The sequence below is a fragment of the Bos indicus x Bos taurus genome, chromosome 9 (assembly GCF_003369695.1).
Source record: "Bos indicus x Bos taurus breed Angus x Brahman F1 hybrid chromosome 9, Bos_hybrid_MaternalHap_v2.0, whole genome shotgun sequence".
Lineage (NCBI taxonomy): Eukaryota > Metazoa > Chordata > Mammalia > Artiodactyla > Bovidae > Bos > Bos indicus x Bos taurus.
In genome coordinates this window covers 77577237-77598948 of record NC_040084.1, presented here as the reverse complement: position 1 = coordinate 77598948, position 21712 = coordinate 77577237, and the positions used below count along the sequence as shown (strand labels likewise).

At 37.5% G+C, this 21712-nt stretch overlaps 1 long non-coding RNA gene across 1 annotated transcript; it reads right to left on the bottom strand.

Moving 5' to 3' along the window:
* Positions 1 to 16206: 16206 nt before the first annotated feature.
* On the bottom strand, positions 16207 to 20274 carry LOC113898836. Its single transcript, XR_003512751.1, has 2 exons — positions 20173 to 20274; positions 16207 to 16308 (listed from the first exon to the last, which is right to left on the bottom strand). It is a non-coding gene; the product is annotated as an uncharacterized LOC113898836 (long non-coding RNA).
* Positions 20275 to 21712: the final 1438 nt, after the last annotated feature.

Genomic DNA, 21712 nt, shown 5'->3' with positions numbered 1-21712 from the left:
TACACACTTACTAGAATGGCCCAAACTGGAAAGGAAAACTGATAATACCAAATGGTGGTGAGGATGTGGAGCAACAGGAACTCTCACTCATTGCTGGTGGGAATGCAAAATAGTATATATACACACTAGAAGATGGTGGTTCCTATAAAACTAAACATACATTTACCATACGATCCAGGATTCATACTCTTATATGGATTTACCCAAAAGAGTTGAAAGCATGTTGATACAAAAATGTGCACATGGATGTTCATAATGATTTTATTCATAATTGCCAAAAGTTAAAAACAACCAAGATGCTTTCCACAGATGTCCCATGGTACATCCAAACAGTGGAATATTATTCAACACTGAAAAGAAATGCACTATCAAGCCATGAAAAGACATGGAAGAATCTTAAATGTATATTATTAAATGAAAAAAGGCAATCTGAAAAGACAGCATCTCATCTGATTCCAACTATATGACATTCTAGAAGGGCAAAATTATGGAGACAGGAAACATATCAGTGGTTGCCAGGAGTTAGTAAGAGGGGGGAGGGAAGCAAGAGATGAAAAGGCAGAGTACAAAAAATTTAGGGCCTTGGAAATATTCTGTATGACACCCTAATGATAGATACACATCATTATACATTTGTTCGTAACCATAGAACATACAACACCAAAAGTGAACTGGAATGTAAACTATGGACTTTGGGTAATAATGTGTTAATGGAGGTTCATCCACTGTTAAAAAATGTACCACTCTAGTGGAGGATGTTGATAATTATGTAGGCTGTGAGTGTGTGAGAACAGGATGTATTTTGGGAAATCTGTACCTTCCCCTCAAATTTTCTTTGAACCTAAAAATGCTCTAAGAAATTAAAGCATTAATAACAATGTCTTTTAAAAATAAAAATATCAAAGGAAAGTGGGAGAAAAGGAGCATATGTTGGTGGTAAGAATCACAAGAGATGTTTGCATAAAAGAGAGCTTTTGTAAAATGAAAAAAAAAATGAAATAATAAAAAAAAATGAAATAAGATGTAATATGCCAGTGCTGTCAAACCTATGCTTTAGGGTGCACAACACAATTTGACTCAAAGTGAATATAATTAACACCGTCATCAGTTACTGAAGGTCTTAATTTCTTAAAAAGCAAGGCCATGACAATTATTTTTGATTACCTCAGAATCTAGAACAGAGCTCTTTATACAAGTAGGTGCCGTGTAAATCATTTGGTAGAGTGTGTCTATCAGAATAGACTGACAAATTTGCACACAAATATTGTCACCGGCAAATAGAAACGCACCAAACCCAAAAGGCAACATCTTTGTCCTTAATATAAAGAACCAATGTGCTCTACTCTCAAGGTGGAAGATATGTTGCACAGAAATTAGCCTCTAGGTCAATAATGAAATGCTTAAGTTACAGTCAGGGACAGAAATTTGGGACATGAAAGTAAGCATTATTGTTGTATGTCTAAATGACCCTAAGCAGCATTTTATAAACCGTTAGAAACTGTCAAGTCTCCAATGACATATTAGATTCTCATAAAAAGACACAAATGCTAAAATAAGTTTGAATTTGAATTAGCAAAGAATAAGAAAATCAATTTAAGTGTTCCCAGTGCAATCTCAACCCTTGCACTCTTGCTTTGCATCTGTGTATTTCATTAGTATATTTTGTTACATGATCATGTAATATTTATGCAGTAACATAATATTCTCTGTACATCTAAGATTAGAGAAAAAGTGCAGTTCCATTCCATTATTTTGTGCCCTTTATCTGCTGAACACTCTGTAACATTACCCGGGGTTTGATGATTATGTAATGAGGGCTCCTATTATAATGCACGCTGCACAGTTGGAGGATTGCTGTGGGAAACTTAACTCTGCAAATCCTGAGTTTTGGAACAATTAAAGCCTTGGTTTTAATGTTACATTCACCTCATTTTTTCCCAAAATATTTTGCTTTTTTTCCCTTAAAACCCATAAGTACTGCAGTAGAAGAAGTGTAACAAGAATTATAGGAAAAAGTTCCACAGGAGATGAAATAACAGCTGCCATCTGGTGCATAACAGATGTGTGTTCCATGAACTTTTTTTTCTTTTGAGTTTTCCTATCCAAGTCCAGACCCAAACACTATGCCTAAGCTTATGAAATCTGACAACTTTACAGCCCCCAGGCTGACTGACTGCAGGCTAGTGTTTTTTTTCCTTGAATTCATTGAAGCCCCAGGGGACTAACAGGTTCAAGAATGATACTCAACGGTTCTTTTCCTTCAGAAAGCTGTGAAGAACTGCCACTAAGTTCATTTACAAAAAATAAAGTCCAGAAAGTTTCAAATAAAGGATCATTAAAGATTCCATGCTTTCAAAGACAGATATTCAGGACTTGGTGCCATTAGCAGTTGCTGTTCCCAAACAGAGAAAGGAATCACCTGGAGGACCATGTGGTTTCTTCTATCCAAGGAAAATAATCCAAACCTGATTCTCTGTTAACATTTGCACAAGTACAAGCCTCCTGAAACTGACAAAGCCACCCATTTTCTAGCACCTGGTCATAGGTCCTGCGATTTCTAGGGCTGGTGATTTCTATCAGAAAGCACTGATGCACATGGCTAGTAATTCAAATTTTATGGACACATCTCCTTTGTGATTTTATAAATTGAGAGAATTTTTCTAAAAGGTCAAATGATGAAATTCAAATTTAAAAGTCATTTTTTTTTTCCAAAATAGTCCATGGAGATGCTGTAGTTTCTAAATTTTTTATCTCTTCCCAAGCTCAAGAGCAACTTAGATCAGCTTTCAGATTTTTGTCATGGTGCTTTTTTTAATGGGTCAGATTCATCCATTCTTAATGCATTATGATCATAATGCCCTTGACATCCCTTTAGAGTTTTAACAGTTCATTTTCTTTTCTGTGAATGTGACCCTTGTCTTTTTAGCATCCACCTACCTGGCATTAGAGAGCTCAGTCAAGGAAATATGGGTAGTCTGTACTCTATTTCTGAGACAATACAAATGTTGCTGCTAGAACTCACTTGCTCCATGTTTTTCTCTTCTCTTGATACAGCTCCAGAGTGGCTTAAATTTCCACTGATGATAGTTAATTATTTTTCTCTCTAAAGCCATTATCATATAGAAACTTGCTTAATTTTCTTAGGACCTAACGCATGCTAAGTTCTAGATGTTGCCCTGAACAGGGCATCGAGATGCTTTCATGCAGTGTGAGGGTTTGTCTCCTTTCTTGGTTTATCATTCTGCCTTCCTATTGCTTCTGCTGATGTGAGTTCCTGATGCAGTGATATGAGTTTCTGACATTATTTGCCACTTTGTCACTGATGCTACACTTATCATCATTATCACCACTTAATTTCTTCTCTAACTTAATCTCCAGGATTGAATCCCAGCCCGTGTGCTTGGTAGAAGTAAGAAAGAACTGAAAGAGTCAATTCAAGACGACTTGCTATTTGGTCATGGTATTAACGTGTTTGGCTTCCCAGGTGGCTCAGTAGTGAAGAATCCACCTGCCAATGCAGGAGATGTGGGTTCAATCCCCAGGTCAAGAAGATCCCCTGGAATAGGAAATGGCAACCCATTCTAGTATTCTTGCCTGGAAAATTCCATGGACAGAGGAGCCAGGCAGGCTGCAGTCAATGGGGTGCAAAGAGTTGGACATGACTCAAGTGACTGAGCATGCACACACGCGTTAATGTGTTTATAAAACAGATGTACATGAAAATCATTATCAAATGCAAAATAGTCCATCATAAAGTTGTATGTATGCCAATCAATATACACTAACAAATATGGCTAATTTAATTGGAGATCAGTGGGATAAAGCCTATTATTGGCCTTCCAAATAGGGCATTTTGAGGTCTGAGTCCTTATAATAACCCAGTTCTACAACCCTTTAATTGAAATCATTTTGCAGTCCTAGTCTTTAGAAACCTAAACAAGTTCTTCTGGAGCTGGAGTGGTGGGGGAGGGGCAGGGAATTAAAAACTGGCAACATCAGGCAACATAATTTTTTGCTCTTATAGGAAATGATACTTTTGAAGGCAAAACTAATTCAACTTTGCTACTTGCACCAAAGGTACTTGTTCCCTGTGGATAAGAATGTGAACCAACTAAATAGCCAATTTAAAACTAACAGCTTGTTTGTCAAGAATAACTTCCAGGCCCTGGCTTCTCTAAGCCCATCAGTCCAAAACTATCATGTAATATACTCTTGCCAATTCCAATTCTATCTACAATACCTGACTTAACATATACAAGACCTGACTGAAAACTTTCCCAGTCCAGGCCCTGAAACCTAATTTGATAGCCTACCCTGTCTTCCCCCTTCTGAAACACTGTCAAGATACCACAAAGGGGGTGCTCTTCCTCACATAGTTTTCCTTGATCAACAGGTATTTCCAGTAGACTTTCAAGAAGTCAACAGTTGACAAACCTGGAGGTCTCATAGGCAACCAATCAAGACGCCTTCACCCCTTATACAAATACCTGGAGAAGTATTCCCCTGAGGCTCTTTGATTCTCAAAGCTGGATCTTCAGGTTCCATGGTGTTGTCATCACACATACTTGACACACAGAAAATCCTGGGTTTAATTCCCAGTGGAACCTAAAAGTACTTGTTTCCATTAAAGAAAGTACTTCCATTAAAAGTACTTGTTTCCACTTAGTTTTGTCTGTCCTGAGCACCCGGCATTTAAAAAGTCACCTTTGGAAAGGTCTAAAGATACAAAATGTGCCAGGCTGCGACAGCACAGGAACAGCCAAGAAGAGCTATCCAAGTCCGAGGTCAGGGGCGACGGCCAAGAGGACCTACCCCACGCCCCCACGCCCGAGGCCAGGGGCGGCGGCCAGGAGGACCAACCCCACGTCCAAGGAGCGGTGGCTGCATGGGCACAGGAGGGCCTAGAGGAGCTATCCCATGTTGAAGGTCAGGAAGGGCGGCAGTGAGGAGATACCCCTGGTCCAAGGTAAGGAGCAGCAGCTGCACTTTGCTGGAGCAGCCATGAAGAGATACCCCACGCCCAAGGTAAGAGAAACCCAAGTAAGACTGTAGGTGTTGCAAGAGGGCATCAGAGGGCAGACACACTGAAACCATACCCACAGGAAATTAGTCAATCTAATCACACTAGGACCACAGCCTTGTCTAACTCAATGAAACTAAGCCATGCCCCTGGGGCAACCTAAGACGGGCGGGTCATGATGGAGAGATCTGACAGAATGTGGTCCACTGGAGAAGGGAATGGCAAACCACTTCAGTCTTCTTGCCTTGAGAACCCCATGAACAGTATGAAAAGGCAAAATGATAGGATACTGAAAGAGGAACTCCCAAGGTCAGTAAATGCCCAATATGCTACTGGAAATCAGTGGAGAACTAACTCCAGAAAGAATGAAGGGAGGGAGGCAAAGCAAAAACAATACCCAGCTGTGGATGTGACTGGTGATAGAAGCAAGGTCTGATGCTGTAAAGAGCAATATTGCATAGGAACCTGGAATGTCAGGTCCATGAATCAAGGCAAATTGGAAGTGGTCAAACAAGAGATGGTAAGAGTGAATGTCAACATTCTAGGAATCAGCGAACTCAAATGGACTGGAATGGGTGAATTTAACTCAGGTGACCATTATATCTACTACTGCGGACAGGAATCCCTCAAAAGAAATGGAGTAGCCATCATGGTCAACAAAAGAGTCTGTAATGCAGTACTTAGATGCAATCTCAAAAACGACAGAATGATCTCTGTTCGTTTCCAAGGCAAACCATTCAATATCACAGTAATTCAAGACTATGCCCCAACCAGTAATGCTGAAGAAGCTGAAGTTGAATGGTTCTATGAAGACCTACAAGACCTTTTAGAACTAATACCCAAAAAAGATGTCCTTTTCATTTAGGGGACTGGAATGCAAAAGTAGGAAGTCAAGAAACACCTGGAGTAACAGACAAATTTGGCCTTGGAATACGGAATTAAGCAGGGCAAAGACTAATAGAGTTTTGCCAAGAAAATGCACTGGTCATAGCAAACACCCTCTTCCAACAACACAAGAGAAGACTCTACACATGGACATCACCAGATGGTCAACACCAAAATCAGATTGATTATGTTCTTTGCAGCCAAAGATGCAGAAGCTCTATACAGTCAACAAAAACAAGACCAGGAGCTGACTGTGGCTCAGATCATGAACTCGTTTTTACCAAATTCAGACTTAAATTGAAGCAAGTAGGGAAAACCACTAGACCATTCAGGTATGACCTAAATCAAATCCCTTATGACTATACAGTGGAAGTGAGAAATAGATTTGAGGGACTAGATCTGATAGAGTGCCTGATGAACTATGGATGGAGGTTCGTGACATTGTACAGGAGACAGGGATCAAGGCCATCCCCATGGAAATGAAATGCAAAAAAGCAAAATGGTTGTCTGGGGAGGCCTTACAAATAGCTGTGAAAAGAAGAGAAGTGAAAAGCAAAGGAGAAAAGGAAAGATATAAGCATCTGAATGCAGAGTGCCAAAGAATAGCAAGAAGAGATAAGAAAGCCTTCTTCAGCGATCAATGCAAAGAAATAGAGGAAAACAACAGAATAGGAAAGACCAGAGATCTCTTCAAGAAAATTAGAGATATTAAGGGAACATTTCATGCAAAAATGGGATCGATAAAGGACAGAAATGGTATGGACCTAACAGAAGCAGAAGATATTAAGAAGAGGTGGCAAGAATACACAGAAGAACTGTACAAAAAAGATCTTCACGAACCAGATAATCATGATGATGTGATCACTGACCTAGAGCCAGACATCCAGGAATGTGAAGTCAAGTGGGCCTTAGAAAGCATCACTACGAACAAAGCTAGTGGAGGTGATGGAATTCCAGTTGAGCTATTTCAAATCCTGAAAGATGATGCTGTGAAAGTGCTGCATTCAATATGCCAGCAAATCTGGAAAACTCAGCAGTGGCCACAGGACTGGAAAAGGTCAGTTTTCATTCTAATCCCAAAGAAAGGCAATGCCAAAGAATGCTCAAACTACTGCACAATTGTACTCATCTCACATGCTAGTAAAGTAATGCTCAAAATTCTCCAAGCCAGGCTTCAGCAATACGTGAACCGTGAACTTCCTGATGTTCAAGCTGGTTTTAGAAAAGGCAGGGGAACCAGAAGTCAAATTGCCAACATCCGCTGGATCATGGAAAAAGCAAGAGAGTTCCAGAAAAACATCTATTTCTGCTTTATTGACTATGCCAAAGCCTTTGATTGTGTGGATCACAATAAACTGTGGAAAATTCTGAAAGAGATGGGAATACCAGACCACCTGACCTGCCTCTTGAGAAATCTGTATGCAGGTCAGGAAGCAACAGTTAGAACTGGACATGGAACAGAAGACTGGTTCCAAATAGGAAAAGGAATACGTTAAGGCTGTATATTGTCACCCTGCTTATTTAACTTATATGCAGAGTACATCATGAGAAATGCTGGACTGGAAGAAATGCAAGCTGTTATCAAGATTGCTGGGAGAAATATCAATAACCTCAGATATGCAGATGACAGCACCCTTATGGCAGAAAGTAAAGAGGAACTCAAAAGCCTCTTGATGAAAGTGAAAGTGGAGAGTGAAAAAGTTGGCTTATAGCTCAATATTCAGAAAATGAAGATCATGGCATCTGGTCCCATCACTTCATGGGAAATGGGTGTAAACAGTGGAAACAGTGTCAGACTTTATTTTTGTGGGCTCCAAAATCACTGCAGATGGTGACTGCAGCCATGAAATTAAAAGACGCTTACTCCTTGAAAGGAAAGTTATGACCAACCTAGATAGCATATTCAAAAGCAGAGACATTACTTTGCCAACCAAGGTCTGTCTAGTCAAGGCTATGGTTTTTCCTGTGGTCATGTATGGATGTGAGAATTGGACTGTGAAGAAAGCTGAGCGCCGAAGAATTGATGCTTTTGAACTGTGGTGTTGAAGACTTGACAGTCCCTTGGACTGCAAGGAGATCCAACCAGTCCATTCTGAAGGAGATCAGCCCTGGGATTTCTTTGGAAGGAATGATGCTGAAGCTGACACTCCAGTACTTTGGCCACCTCATGCGAAGAGTTGACTCATTGGAAAAGACTCTGATGCTAGGAGGGATTGGGGGCAGGAGGAGAAGGAGACGACAGAGGATGATATGGCTGGACGGCATCACTGACTCGATGGACATGAGTCTCAGTGAAATCCGGGAGTTGGTGATGGACAGGGAGGCCTGGCATGCTGTGATTCATGGGGTCGCAGAGTCGGACACGACTGAGCGACTGAACTGAACTGAACTGAAAGATACAAAATAGGAATTGCTACCTCCTTCTGGCTTATACCAATTAAAAGGATCTCTTTCACATGCTAACTCACCTGCATGTCTTTTCAATGGAATTCCACCCAGGAAAATATGACACTTCAGTGGCCTTTGGGAAACTTTTGGCATGAAGACGAATGTTTATTTTAGAGAGGCATTAAAACAAATAGATTATAGATTCTCTGACTCGTCTGTCTCAAAGAGAGATCTCTTGTCTAAAACTCTCTCTGACATGACCATCCTTCAAAGTTTGACGTGCAATTAAAAAGCACACAGCTTGATAGAATTGCCAAAATTCTGAGTTACTGTTTATATTTTTTCTCTTTCTCTCTATACTCATGTAATATATGAGTATATGCTTGTATGTATAAAAATATATTTTCCTAAAACTAAGACTTCCTCTCTGTTTGCAAAGGACAAAATAATTTGTCTTTTGCAGTGATAATTTAATATTGGTCTGAAACATGCAGTTTCTCATTTCTTTCTTTTTTCCTTTCCAACTCCTTTTTCTGTTTTTTTGGTTAACTTTAGGGATTGATTGATCAAAAAATAATTGTTTTATTTTTATGTACACATTCTAAGAATATCTAATCCAGATAAATACTCAAGAATTTTTTTAAATATTTTTTCAACCTGCCAATACTGTAAGTAATAAGAACCTATGAGTTTGGATTTACGATCTTGTTAGATAAAAAGATAAGCTAGGCATTTAGAACTTTTGACATGAGTTCACAATCTTAATTGATTTTTCTGTTACGTAAATATAGAGTTTAATTTGTACTTTTAAGTACATACGACATAAAAGATGATTGTGTTAGTCTCTCAGTCATGCCCAACTCTTTGTGACCCCATGGACTTTAGCCCGCCAGGCTCCTCTGTCCATGAAATTCTCTAGCCAAAAATACTGGAGTGGGTTGCCATTCCCTTCTCCAGGGGATCTTCCCAACCCAGGGATCGAACCCAGTCTCCTGTATTGCAAGGAGATTCTTTACTGTCTGAGCCACCAGGGAAGTCCAAATACATGATTACTTAGATAAACTAGAATGATTAATTTTAGCTTAAAACAATTCTCTTTGTGTGCTCAGTCTCTCATCTTGTTTGACTCTTTGTGACTTCAGCCCACCAGGCTCCTCTGTTCATGGGATTCCCCAGCACGAATACTGGAGCAAGTTGCCATTTCCTACTCCAGGTGATCTTCCTGACCCAGGGATTGAACCCATGTCTCTGTGTTTCCTAAAACAATTTTAGCCTTCATAATATCACTACCAAAAACAGTACTGTAAGCACAATATTTTAATTAATACATGATTTGAGTTTATCATATTTAAAACTTTCAAAAAATATTATTATTCCATGAGTCAATTAAATTATTTTTACAAATAGTTTAAGGGTACAAATATATACCAAAACATGTTTACCTAAATGAAACTGAGTAATAGATACCTTTTTAATATTATATATTCTTAATCATGCTATAAACACAAGTATATAATGCGTTCACTTAATTCAAAATTTCCAGACTTATAGTCAACTTTAAGACATTAGCTTAATATTAAGTTGTAATTAATAAAATATATTTTTATAGATAGACAAGTTCTTTTTTTTAAATTGGAGGATAATTGCTTTACAAAGTCGTGCTGGTGATAAGTTCTAAATCAGAAAAAATACTACATGCTTTGGTCATTAAATATTGTTTTAAATCAATCCTTTTTTCTTATTTTATATATGGACTGAGTATATATTAAAAGGGTATACAAATTCCTTAAACGCCATTGTTCATATATTTATTTTGTCATATTGAAATATGTTAAAACTGTATGAAATGTGATTATAGGGAAGAAAATAGCTAATTCTTGATGTACTACTGTCTGGTTTTTTTCTAGAAATTATTCACAAAAGAAAAGCTGGTTCCTTTAGTTAAAGGTTGCAATTAATATGATTATAGAGAAACAGGAATGTGTATATAAGACAATAAATACATTTTGTTCTTTAAGAGGCCTGTTCTAGTTTATTCTAGAACTTCCCTGGTGGCTCAGACAGTTAAGTGTCTGTCTACAATGCCGGAGACCTGGGTTCGAGCCCTGGGTTAGGAAGATTGGAGAAGGAAATGGCAATCCACTCCAGTACTATTGCCTGGAAAATCCCATGGACAGAGGAGCCTGGTAGGCTATAGTCTATGGGGTCGCAAAGAGTCAGACACGACTGAGCGACTTCACTTTCACTTTCTAGTTTATTGAAATCATAGCATTAAAATGATATATACATACTGATTATGTACAGGTAATTAATTTTATTGGAAAGATAAGATTAAAAACTTCATCTCTTTCATTGTTATATATATTACTACACAAATACATTAAAAGTTACAGTAATGGTAATTCAAATATTTGTAAATGAAAAAGGAAGATAAATTTAACAGTCAACCAAAAATGTAAAATTTCCATGACAAGAAAATTTTCTTTAATGACAAGACCATATTAGATGTTGTTCATGACTTGTGTAATAGACTCTAGGATGTTGGTCCTTAGATTCACATTTCTCAATAAAAAGCACAAACATCTTTGAATCATGTTCCATCTAGAAAAATTCTTAAGAACAGTCCAAAAACAAGCAGACAGTTGGGAAGATAAAGCTTCCACCCAAAACTTTTCTGTAAAGGTAACTGTTAACAGTTCCTATCTAAGACCAGCAAACAAGAGCCATGACTGTCACACTTCAATCTGCACACTCAGTTTTTTATTTTCACAGTAATTTTTCTTTCCTCTTAGCTGTTATAAGACTCTGGATTTCTAACAGACACTTGCTACCTCTTAACTGAGATATTTATAAAAAGATTCCCTGCTTAACACTGCCTTTGACATTCTTAGTCACTCATTAGTATCAATATAAATTCAATGCCTGGCTATAATTTGCTTATGATTTGGTAAAAACACATACACAACTTAAATGACTGTAGGGTTTGTGCTCATTTTCCTAGATGTCATCCAGTTTCCTTTCATAAGAGTAACTTGTAAATTGAATCTGTTGATTTCCTTAGTAATTGGACAAAATCACTAAGCAACTTCTTAGATAAAATCAGTATACACACCAGAAAGATAGATATCTAAAATCCTCTCTTAAGTCAAATCTAAAAAAGGAAGTTTCACAGAAATCACCACCTACAGAACTTTTAAAGGGGTTAGACACTAAAGAGATAGGGGACAGAGCCTGTTTATTTGAATGCTATCTCACTTTTACGTGTGTGCATGCTCAGTCGCTCAGTCACGTCCAACTCTTTGCAACCCTATGGATTGTAGCCCATCAGGTTCCTCTGTCTATGGGATTCCCCAGGCAAGATTACTAGAGTGGGTTTCCATTTCCCCCACCAGGGGATCTTCCTGATCGAGAGATCAAACTCATGTCTCCTCCATCTCCTGTATTGCAGGCAGATTCTTTACAGCTGAGCCAACAGGGAAACCCTATCTCACTTTTACAGACCTTAGCAAAAAGGCATACCACTTTGGCTATACTCTAAACTCTTTGTCTTCAGATCTACCTGATGAACTCTATTCTATAATTGGATCACCCAATATAAGATCATGTTTAATGAATGGTACCAAAATATTTTAATGCTATTTGAAAACCGCACAGAGATATTTTGACTGAAAACATCATTGTGTGCTCTTCTCGCAGTGGATTTGTAACAAAGAATTTTCTTGCCTCTTACCTACAAATTGGGCAAGGATCTGTGTTATCTTTGTAAACTGATACCTCCCTTCAGTGTAGTCTTGATACCCATGAGTCTTACTTGCCTGTCAATTTCCCATCTTGAGAGAAGGGATCTGGACATAGTTTAGCTCAAAGACAAAAGCTGAGCCTTGAATTAAGTCTAAAAAAACTTTAGTCATTGAAAGGAAATTTGGACTGCTTTCTTCTGTCTCAAATCTCTTTTATTTCATGTTTTTCAAGGGACCTAAAAAGTGAGAAAAATTATACATATTATGGTTCAGACAATGGCAGGTGAATTGAACTATGTCAATAAGGCAGTATTAGTTTCATATTGTCTCCATAACAAATACCACCAACTTAGTGTCTTAGAACAACACAAGCGGATTATCTTCTGGAGGTCAGAAGTCCAAAATGTATAATACTAGGGTGAAATCAAGGCAGGGATGCAATCCTTCTGAAGTCTCTAGAGGAAAATCTGTTTCCTGGCTTTTTCCAACTCTAGAGGCTGCCTGTAGTCATTGGCTGATGGCCTGCTATTTTCAAAGTCAACAATGTCATCACTCTGACCTCTGCTTCCATTGTCACAACTCCTTCTCTGACTCTCCTGCTTCATTCTTTCACTTATAAGGACCCTTGTCATTATATGGGGCTCAACTGGATAATCCAAGAAAAAATTCTTCATCTTAGAGTCAGCTGATTAGTCACCTTAATTCCTCCTGAAACCTTAGTTCTCCCCTGCCACATGACAAGCATATTCGGAGGTTCCAGGTAATAGGAGATGGGCATATATGAGATCTTTTATTCTGCTTACCATAAACTCTAAGAGGATCATGAAAATTTCACAGTAGTGGATCAAAACAGAGCCTATTGAAAACTGGGCTGTCAAAATGGAATGAGTGCTTCCTTAAGGAAACAGTACCGCATTTACAGGGCTTCCCAGATGGCTCAATGGAAAAGAATCCAAGGTAGGAGACACAGGAGTTGTGGGTTTGATCCCTGGGTGAGGGGGATCCCCTGGAAAGGAAATGGCAACTCATTCCAGTATTCTTGTCCAGAAAATTCCACAGACAGAGGAGCCTAGTGAGCTAATAGTCCATGGGGGTCACAAAGAGTTGGACACTACTGAGCTCACTACAGTACATTTACATCCCCATGTATCTTGCAAGTATTGATATATTACTAATAAATGTCAGAAACAACAAAATCATGAAACAATATCCCTTATTTGATTCCACAGATTCTTTGGATTAAAAAAGGAATATCTTTGTCCTAAAATGGAAACTCTTGGCTTTTGGCCTAGATATGTGCTACAAATGATGATAAATAATCCTTCTCTTAGTAATTTTATTACAGTCCTCAAATATGTGATCTCCAAAGCCTTAAATACTACTATGCAGAAAGTGTCCTGGCAAGCAATCCAACAAATAATATTCTCACATAAAGAACAAGAAAGCTTGGCAAATACAAAGGCAGGAACAGGTACCATCAGGAATTCTATACATTAAGCAGTGGTGCTTAGTGTATATATTGGGAGTGATCGTGTCCCCACATGATAATCACTTGTCTTCCATCTTAGAGCAAAGAATAACCATTATGTAAACAGATCTAAAATCAACTTTTCCCTTAAGTTAAATACTACCTGGATCATTGGGCATAGGTTCTTATCTCAGAATACTGAGAACAAGCAAAGGTGGCTGTATATTTTCACCCTGCTTATTTAACTTTTATGCAGACTACATCATGTGAAACGCCTGGCTGGATGAAGCACAAGCTGGAATCAAGATTGCCAGAAGAAATATCAATAACCTCAGATATGCAGATGACAGCACCCTTATGGCAGAAAGTAAAGAGGAACTGAAGAACCTCTTGATGAATGTGAAAGAGGGGAGTGAAAAAGCTGGCTTAAAACTCGGCATTCAAAAAATGAAGATTGTGGCATCCAGTCCCATCACTTAATGGCAAATAGATGGGGAAACAATGGAAACAGTGACAGATTTTATTTTCTTGAGCTCCATAATCACTGCAGATGGGGACTGTAGCCATGAAATTAAAAGATTCTTGCTCCTTTGAAGAAAAGGTATGACCAACCTAGACAGCATGTTAAAAAGCAGACATTACTTTGCCAACAAAGGTCCATCTAGTCAAAGCTACGGTTTTTCCAGTAGTCATGTATGGATGTGAGAGTTGGACCATAAAGAAAGCTGAGTGCTGAAGAATTGATGTTTTTGAACTACAGTGTTGGAGAAGACTCTTGAGAGTCCTTTGGACTGCAAGGAGATAAAACCTGTCAATCCTTAAGATCAGTCTGAATATTCATTGGAAGAACTGATGCTGAAGCTGAAGCTCCAATACTTTGGCCACCTGATGCAAAGAACTGACTCACTGGTAAGACCTTGATGCTGGGCAAGATTGAAGGCAGGAGGAGAAGGGGATGACAGAGGATGAGATGGTAGGATGGCATCACCAACTCTATGGACATGAGTTTCAGCAAGCTCCGTGAGTTGGTGATAGGGAAGCCTGGCGTGCTGTAGTCCATGGGGTCGCAAAGAGTCAGACATAACTGAGCAACTGAACTGAACTTAGTTGCTTGCTTCAAAAGCCATCTATTCTTTGAAGTTAAACTATGAACCAATAACAACCAATTACTTATTACAACTAACACTTTGTTCACAATGTTCTTCAATATTCTTGCCTCTCTGGGCTCAGCAAACTAAAACTATTATAAATATTGTCTATCCCAAATAGTTCCCTGCTTTGAAAGACCTTAAAATCATTCAGCCCACATTCTAGAGACTAGAAGTATTCTCCTTGTCTTCCCTATTCTGAGACATCACTAAGATTCTGTCAAGGTGGCATTTTCCCTTTGCTGTTGCAAGTCTAATAAATGTAGCTCTAATACACAACATGTTTCTCTAGTCATCACTTGGAAAGTTGGGAATTGATAGAGGCCGAGCCAGAAAACTACCATTTCATGGTAACTTCTCTGCTCCCATGCAGAAGGAGTCTCCCTTTAGTCAGAGTAAAGGGAGAAGGAGTAGCCATTGTTGTTACCCTATTTGGGAGCCTTCTATCTGGACAGCCATGAAGTATACATAAAGATCCATTGAACCTTAATTCATTGTCACTCAATTTTGACATGCCTGTATTCTGAAAAGTGTCTAGAAATTATGTTCTCAAATGTTAAAAAAAAAAGAAAACTTAGGGGAAGTTTAAGTTTGAAAAAATATTATTTCAAATATTATGATAATGTTATGTCCAATACATAGCATAATCATATATCACATCATGTAATATTATATCCCATGTATTTCTGTTTAAATTTATATATATTAATACAATTTTGCATTTCAATTTCTCAATTTTGTCAGATGCCAACATTGAGAAAGTGATGTTGATTATCAGAAATCTTCTCTAATAAGTCTAAAATATGTACAACTAATGCATAAAGATGAATCCAACTCTCCAAGAAGAGCCTGACTTTACTGAAACACTTCTCACTATTTTTAGTTCCTGTAAAAAAGGAAATGCTTAGCTTATCTAATTATGATATTAGAGACTTTTTTCATGAAATGGTAATATCCAAAAGACTTCTGTTTTCAATTTTTACTGAGAATTTGTGAGTCTATTATTATGAATCAGTCATACACCATGCATGTACTGTCACACTGTCTATTTTATTTTAGAACACATATCATGGGTTCTATCATAACTGGTTCTAATTATAGTGATTATTACTCAAGAAATCTAAAATTTAATTTCCCTAAAATATGAGAATAGTCTAATTTATTCATGGTGGCTATGTCCCAAATTATTATCCTAACCTAGCACATAATTTTCAGGTTAAAAAAAATTACACATGGTTCAAGCTCAGGGTGACCTGTTTAATGTCCGCAACCACTCAAACCAATCCTTTTTATATAATCCATAATCCAACATAGTAAATTAAGTCAAATTCAGAGAAAGGTTACAGAAGCAGCTCTAATGATCTGATTTTTTTCCATATCAAGTTCAAAATTCGAAGGCTTTATTGTATGAGTACAACATAAAACAACAAATTTAGCTAGGGAAGCAATATTTATGAGTTGAACTAAGAGAGTTCTAACCTCAAAAGAATATTTTAACAAATAAAATTTAAAGGGCTTACCAACTCGATGCTCTCCATCACATTGTCCTATATTTACCTTTTTTTCCCATTTGGAAACATTCTAATCCAACCTCTTGAGTTATATTTCAACTTGGGCTTGCCCAATTGCCTCTTGAAAAGTCCTTTCCTTTAGATCCACCTGAAATAAATCATCTCACTTCACATTCAGATTGATTAATATTTTTAGCAACCCACGTTCAACTTATAGTATCCAAACTGAAAACTAAGCTCTTCTATAAAGTCAGTCCAGGACCATCTAATTCCAGAGGTGACTTTGATATAGAATAAAAAGTGATGATGGAAAAGCAAATGAACAATGTACTTTAAACAGGAGAGGGAGTGAAAAAAGGGAGTTTTGAGGGATGGAGTGTTTTTGGTTTGTAGCAACTACAAGCAGATTTTTCTTAGAACCCTATTCAAAACCCAACAATCAAATCTGCCAATATGTGGCCAGTCTTGTTATGGAACATGATGATGGTGTGTCTCAGATTACTTAACACTGGATACTCAAGCATATTTAGAAATCCTGTTTTTCTGTATTACCTTGTTGTGTGACCTTGAGCAAATCATTCAACATCTCTGAGTCTCAACTTTCTATGTATTAATTGAAAATAATACAAAAAGCAAAATAATTTTAAAGCTATTTATTCTAATTTTAAGTTAAATTACTAATATTCACTAATGAGGAGAAGCTGTTGAAGATTTCACATGACTGTTCAGTTTTCAGCAAGCTAACTGCATGGGAGCTTCACCAGTGTCTCTGTATCAACTTTATCAAAGCTTTAAATATATATGGAATAATATTAATAAACATAAGTATATGAAATAATACTTTTCATCTTAATGAAGATCGAATTACATGATTGATCTTTGATTCCTTAGTTACTATCTCAAAGAAACTTTCTCCGACACTCCCATCACTTCCTCTCCACATAAGGAAAAATCACCTAAGAGATCAAGAGAACTTTCTCAGGTCTGTGATTAAGCAAAGATGCATTATAAAAAGAATTGAATAATTAACAGACTACTTCTGAGAGTAAGTGAGAACTGGATTTAAATTGCAAAACTATATACATTTAAATTTTAGTTATTAACTCTATGCCTTTGCAGCACTTACAAAACTTCTTAATCCCTCTTTCCTTATCTATAAAATTGAGCTACTTCCTGTCTCAGGAATTTTGCAAGAATTAAAGATGATAATAGATTAAATCCTAAACTGTAGATTAGTAAAGAGTAGTCATTTAATACTTGACAAATATTGCATAATGGTTTTTTAGAAGTATGTTAGTCACAAAATTGGTTAACATATTCTCAACTGAGTTCAGTCTCTCAGTTGAGTCCGACTCTGCAATCTCATGGACTGCAGCACGCCAGGCTTCCCTGTCCATCACCAACCCTGGAGCTTGCTCAAACTCATGTCTGTAGAGTTGGTGATGCCATCCAACCCTCTCATACTCTGTTGTCCCCTTCTCCTCCTGCCTTCAGTCCTTCCCAGCATCATGGTCTTTTCCAATGAGTCAGTTCTTCGCATCAGGGCCAAAGTATTTGAGTTTCAGCTTCAGCATCAGTCCTTCCAATGAATATTCAGGACTGGTTTCCTCTAGGATTGACTGCATTGATCTCCTTGCAGTTCAAAGGACTCTCAAGAGTCTTCTCCAACACCACAGCTCAAAAGCATCAATTCTTCAGTGCTCAGATTTCTTTATGGTCCAACTCTCACATCCATACATGACTACTGGAAAAACCGTAGCTTTGACTAAATGGACCTTTGTTGGCAAAGTAATGTCTCTGCTTTTTAACATGCTATCTAGATTGGTCATACCTTTTCTTCAAAGGAGCAAGAATCTTTTAATTTCATGGCTGCAGTCCCCGTCTGCAGTGATTTTGGAGCTCAAGAAAATAAAGTCTCACTGTTTCCATTGTTTCCCCATCTATTTGCCATGAAGTGATGGGACTGGATGCCGTGATATTCGCTTTTTTAATGCTGAGTTTTAAGCCAGCTTTTTCACTCTCCTCTTTCACGTTCATCAAGAGGCTCTTCAGTTCCTCTTTACTTTCTGCCATAATGGTGGTGTCATTTGTGTATCTGAGGTTATTGATATTTCTCCCTGCAGTCTTGATTCCAGCTTGTGCTTCATCCAGTCCAGCATTTCACATGATGTACTCTGCATATAAGTTAAATAAGCAGGGTGACAATATACAGCCTTGACATACTCCTTTCCTGATTTGGAAACAGTCTGTTGTTCCATGTCTGGTTCTAACTGTTGCTTCTTGATCTGCATACAGATTTCTAAGGAGGCAGGTCAGGTGGTCTGGTATTCCCTTCTCTTTAACAATTTTCCACAGTTTATTGTGATCTACAGAGTCAAAAACTTTGGCATAATCAATAAAGCAGAAGTAGATGTTTTTCTGGTATTCTATTGCTTTTTCTACCATCCAACAAACTTTGGCAATTTGATCTCTGGTTCCTCTGCGTTTTCTAAAGCCACCTTGAACACCTGGAAGTTCACGGTTCACATACTGTTGAAGCCTGGCTTGGAGAATTTTGAGCATTACTTTACTAGCGTGTGAGATGAATGCAAGTGTGCGGTAGTTTGAGCATTCTTTGGCATTGCCTTTCTTTGGGATTGGAATGAAAACTGACCTTTTCCAGTCCTGTGGCCACTGCTGAGTTTTCCAGATTTGCTGGCATATTGAGTGCAGCACTTTCACAGCATCATCTTTCAGGATTTGAAAGAGCTCAACTGGAATTCTATCACTCTATTAGCTTTGTTCATAGTGATGCTTCCCTAAGGCCCACTTGACTTGACTTAACATATTCTAGAGGTTCTAAATTCTAAGGTTTCTAGATTTCAAATTCTAAATTTTCTGGATTTAAGGTTTCTGGTTTCCAAGGCTTCTGGATTCTAAATTATAGATTCTGAATTCTAAATTCTAAGGTTTCTAAATTCTAAGAATTTCTAAACTCTAAATTTAGAATTTGTAAATTCTGCTTTCTGGATTCTGTTCCTACCCTATGCTTACATGAATACATTCACATTACTCTAAAGTAGATTTTTTTTTCTGGATTTTCCTTGAGCTTATCAGAAGGTGTAAAAAAATGTTTTTTATATAGCTAATGTAATGGCTGCCACCTGACAGAGCAATCGTAAGTGGCCAGAGATCATAAAATAGCATAGATTATGCAGGTGGATTTTTTACCGTCTGAGCCACCAGGGAAGCCCAAATGTATTTTTTTTAAGTGTTCCAACTTTTTAAATATCTTAAAATCAATTGAATAGGCATCTTTAATCATTCATAACTCCTTATGATTGAGAATGTGTTTCCACTTCTTTTTAGGCTTTTCTTCCACTAGCCTATTAACTCTCTTGCCTTCTCTTATTTTTCAAGTACTCTTTCCTAGTTTAATCTCATCATCTTGAAATCTTCTCTTCTCTTTCTCCCCTCAGAAGGCCCATAATACTTTATTTGTTCCTATTGTGTTGGAATTAACACTTCCTACCTTGCATAATGTTTATATTTCTTTTGTTTTATCTCTTGTACTAGGGTGCAAACTTTTGAAAGCACAGAAAGTGCTTATTCATTCTTGTATCCTCATTAGGCTTTTTATAGGATAGAAACAATGCATTTTGTCTGATCAAATAAAGAAAGTTATAGCAGAATTATTTACATTTTACCAAATAAGTTATTTCTAAATTTTTCAAAGATTATCAATTACATATAGCAAAACAGTGTTGACCTAAATAATTCTTGTTTTAGGTGATGTAAACACAGTATTGCTTACTCAGTCAAATAAAATGAAGCTTAGAACTATTCTCCATCCTACATTTTGACCATTGAAAAAGTGACTTAGTTCAAAAGTTCTCCAACAGACCCTTTTATTTCCTGTTGTTGGATACATCATGTTTTAAAGTTGAAAAAAAGTGAAAAAGACAGTATTTGATGTTTGTTATCTTTGCAGTAAGTACTGAACTATATTAAACAAAAAAAAAATTGAAGATACCTGTAATATCGTGACATCACACCGAATGTTGTCAAGAACTATGAAGAGTTTGAGATCTTTACTGTTAGCAAGTCAGTCTGTTCATTGGCCACAGTTTCATGGATGCTGACAAGAGACATGAAACCCTTGAGTCAAAAACAAAGCAAAGTTTATTACTCAAAGCAATAGCAGTAGCCAGAGAATGGTTCTTTTTACACTAGTTCTCCAAACCTCAATTTCCACAGGATGATACAAAGAGGGTCAACTGATATGTGGACACACAGTTGACTGCAGGAAAGAAATTGCATTTTTAGGGAACCAGACCTCTTATACTGGGCAGTAAGCATATCTGTTCATCGCTCTGGAAAGGATATCCTGCATCTTTCTAGATTGTAAGCAAATGTGCCCTTTGCACCAGAAAGAGACACTTTCTCTAACTGCCAAGGCAATTTGCTATATAAACATCCTTGAAAAGATCATCTAGGAGAAAGACGCTTTGTGCCTTTGCTCAGAAGATAGTGGAAGAGTGAGATGCCTTTGAATAACTGTCTTCCAACAAGCGTCACTCATTGATTCCCATAAAAGTCAAATTCTAGACTGGTCTATCATGCATAGAATACAGTTCGTTCTACAATAATACAACATATGCATTCCATAAAAGTGCCATCCTACGTAAAATAGTGCAATAAAACAATGTTGGGGGGAGGGGAATGATGCTAGGAGTATGACACTCAAAAACCTTGTCAATGACACATTAAAAATAATACAGGAACTTAATAAAAACAGTAGTATAGTTTTAAACATATTAAATAATTAACTAAAATGTAAATACTCCAATAAATACGACGATTTGCCTTAAAAAAAAAACTTGGTTTGCTTGTGGAAGTGAATGTTGAGAGTTTCAGTTTTGAGTTATTGTGAAGTGGTGAAAGGGGATTATCTGAAATCAGATGGAAAATCATAACAGCAGCTAGACATGGGTGTGGCTTACAACACACCTGGTGAACTGAGATAGATGGCAGATGTTTGAGGCATGTGGGGGTGTGTGTGTGTGTGTACATTTTGTATTTGCCTCTCAACTCAACTGAGCTGGGTGCCATTCTCCAGATTTACCTAGTGTTTCTCTTCAATGAAATCAAACATAAAGAAACAGTATAATTTATGCTATTCTCAAATTATTCCCTAATACATCAATCTCACTGGAAAAACTGGCATTTTCAAGATGAGTGTTAGAGACAAACTAACTTTATATGACAATCTAGTCACAAATAATGCCTTTTTCTATTCATTCATGAGAGAATATTTCCTGTAGCCCTCTGTTAGCTAACATTTTTCTTAGTTTAATTTGAATCAACCTGTGTACTTGAAAGTACATTCTTTTTATCTGTTTGAGTTACCAAAGGAAAACATAATTGTGAAAATCTAAAACTATTTAGTGATTCATTCCTCACCTTTCCATGCTGCAGTCCTATCTCTTTCCCCCAGAGTTAACTGGGTGACACTCCCGTGCTACCCTTCCAGACATTTGTTACAGTTTTACACACATGGATAGATAGGTGAC